Genomic DNA, 3,533 nt, shown 5'->3' on the forward strand with positions numbered 1-3,533 from the left:
ATAGGATAATATCCATATGCCTACAAGGAAGACCAGTTAGTACTACTATTACTCAAATTTATGCACCAACCACCAAAGCCAAAGACAAGGAAATTGAAGGAGTTTATCAACTTCTGCAGTCTGAAATTGACCAAACATTCAATCAAGATGTGTTGATCATCACTGGTGATTGGAATGCAAAAGTTGGAAACAAAGAAGAATCACTGGTAGTTGGAAAATATGGCCTTGGTGATAGAAATAATGGTGATAGAACTTTGCAAGACCAATGACTTATTCATTGAAAATACCTTTTTTCAACATAAACGATGGCTATACATATGGACTTCACCAGATGGAATACACAGGAATCAGATCAACTACATCTGTGGAAAGAGGCAATGGAAAAGCTCAATATCTTCAGCCAAAACAAGGCCAGGAGCTGACTGTGGAACAGGCCATCAACTGCTTATATGCAAGTTCAAATTGAAGCTGAGGACAAATTAAAACAAGTCTATTCTAGTAGAGTACTCAAAAAGAGTTCAGGAGCAGAGATTGTAGAAGGTAGCAGTTCTAGGTCTGAAAGAATTGGGCTCAAGGCCTGCAGAAGCTCTTCTAGTGGAGGAAGAAAAGATTCTGTAATCTGAGACTGCTGAAGAGACTGTTCCTAGGATTGAAATTTTATATAAGAGGCTGCCATCTTGTGAAAGTTCACATCCAGTCAATATAACTGTTCTGACTGGAAGGCCAATTAAGGACACTTCAACACTGAGGTTGTCATCAAGTGCCCAGGAAAAATCCTTTATGATGAAAGAAGTGAAGGGGACAAAATATTTCCAGAAACAGCACCAAAGGAAACGTTCATAATACATTGCCTGGACTGAACACATGACCACCAGCAGTACTTTTTCATGTCCTTTCTCAACCCATCTTTTCCTAGGCTGGTTGGTTGGGCATCACTCAGGAAACTTAGGAGTCTCAGCTGAGAATTCCTTTTTCCCAGGTCCCTAGAACCTGAGAGGGCCAGAAGTTCCAGCCTGTGAATTAGGAACTTAATGGGGTAGAAGCAAACAGCCCCTGAAATTCCCTCAAACTCCTTGAAGTCCAAGCCTGAAAAACAGACTCAAAGAGAGAGGAGTCCTGGACTTTCAGAGTCTGGTTTTCTGTCTGAGGACCTGCCTCCTCTTTTCTGGGTTGTCCATGCCTCAGGGAAGACTACATTTACTCCCAGGGTGAGTCCGTGCCAGACAGGCCACATCAGGAAAATGGCCGACCATCTCAGCATAGCACAGTCCCCAACCTTTACACCACCATTTTACATTTGGGTCTTGAAAATTCCAGCAAAGAGACCTTGAAGCACTGCTTTACTTTAGAAAATTCCATCTTTAACACAAGTCTCAAGAAATGTTCATTAACAGCCAGCTACCCAGAGGGACTGAGTAGTTGAACCTGTGAGCTCAGGACCATGTCACGGGACATCAAGTTCAACTGTCATAACATACTACATAAAACATTGTTCCACCTCTTACTTTGGCAAATAGTGACTGGGATCTTAAAAGCTTGCAAGCAGCCATCTAGATGCAATGATGGGTCTCTCCTTATCCAGAGCAAAGAAGAATGAAGAAAACCAAAGATTCATGTAAAGAATTAGTCCTAGCAACTGGTACACCAGTCAATCCTCAGCCTATCTGACTATGAGACCAGAAGAACTAGATGGTGCCCAGGTACCACTGTCAACCACTCGGAGGGGGATCTATGTAGGAGACCCTCGATAGAGAGGGAGAACAATATGGAACAAAACTCAAAATCATTTGGAGGAAAAAAAGAGGGGGTACCAGGTTTGCTGGTCTGATAGAGCCTGGTGGAACCATTTAGACTATGGCCCCTAGCTGCTCTTCAGGTCTGGAATTGAACCCACACCTGTGGCTTCCCTCAGAATGAAGGGTGGGCAATCTATTTCCGTAGTGATACTGCCTCGGAAACCCAAGGAGGGGTCACTATGAGTCCGGGCCGATTCGACGGCACACAACAACAACAACCTCCTGTGGCTTCCAGCCAAGCAAAAGACAGGCATGGGAGTTGAACATTTACCTGAGGTAAATATACTCCTTGGAGAGAACAATCATGGGAGAAAGAAGGGCTGTTTATCCACAGGGAGACAGCTCAGGGGGTAGGGGTGCATGGAGAGATAGACACAGGGAAGAGGTGACTGTTGGGAGGAAGTGGGAGGGGAGCTGTTGCATTGTGGTGAATTGTGGTCAATGTCATGAGACAAAGTGTATGTGAACTGCTATATGGAAAGTGAATTTGCTTTGTAAATTTTTACCCAAATCACAATTAAGAAAGAAAGAAAGAAATGTGCATTAAATTTTCCAAAAGGAGTAATTCTTATACCCATGGCCAGTCTTGTTTGTAACTGAAAAAGCCAGGACCTGAGTAGCCCTGGAAAGACAGTCATGCCTCAATCTCTTTTCTACTCAGCTGCCCCAAAACCAAAACAAACAAACAAACTCACTGCTGTTGAGTCAGATCCTGACCCATAGCAATCCCTCCTTGGGTTTCCGAGGCAGTATCAGGTATCACTACAGAAATAGATTGCCCAACCTTCCTTCTGAAAAGTGGCTAGTGGGTTTGAACCCCCAGCTTTCTGGTTAGCAGTCAAATGCCTTGGGCACTAGAAAAATCCACCCTTGGATACAGTTCCTTTGGGTGAGACATTTTGCTAGAGACAGAGTCCTCTTAGAATACTCTCAAGAGTAAGTTGAGGCACGGTAAGGCCATCAACAATAGGATGTGAACTCACTTGTATGTTGTGAAGTCAAATTGCCTATAGAACAGAGTAGAATTGCCTCACAGGATTTTCTAGGCTGTAATCTTTATAGGAGTAGATTGCCAGGTCTTTCTCCTGAGGAGCTGCAGAGTGGGTTAACACCAGGACCTTTCAGTTAGCAACCAAGTGGTAAACCATTGCACACCAGGCCTCCTTAGCACAAGCCTCTAGCAACTGAACCAAGGCAAGAAATGACACAAAACAAGAAAGACCAGAAGCATGAAGACTGAATTCACTGAATGCATAATTTTGCCTGGGAGCAAAGTGAGGGGGTGATAGGATTAGAAGACAAGCTTTCCGAGAAATTTGCCTATCACCAAATGTGACCTTCAGCAGGAGTAAATATACGGAAAACCAAAAAACCAAACACACTGCCCTTGAGTTGATGCCAACTCATGGCAACCCCCATTGGGGTTCCAATGCAGCAAATCTTTACTGAAGTAGATTGCCCCATCTTCCTCCCGTGGAGTGCCTGGTGTGTTTGAACCATCACCTTGCTGGTTAGCAGTCAAGTACCTTGGGCACTGTGCCACCAGAACTCCAAATACACCCATTGCAAGTAAATCTAATTTTAAATCAACACAAATTACATTTTGCTGCTACATGCTGTTGAGTTAGGTTCCAACTCATAGCGACCCTGTGTACAACAGAATGAAACACTGCTTGGTCCTGCGCCATCTTCACAATCATTGCTATGCTTAAGCCCATTGTTGCAACCACTGTGTCA

This window comes from Orycteropus afer, unplaced genomic scaffold (genome assembly GCF_000298275.1).
Source record: "Orycteropus afer afer isolate SDZICR_OR568_19922 unplaced genomic scaffold, OryAfe1.0 scaffold00131, whole genome shotgun sequence".
In the NCBI taxonomy this organism is placed as follows: Eukaryota; Metazoa; Chordata; class Mammalia; order Tubulidentata; family Orycteropodidae; genus Orycteropus; species Orycteropus afer.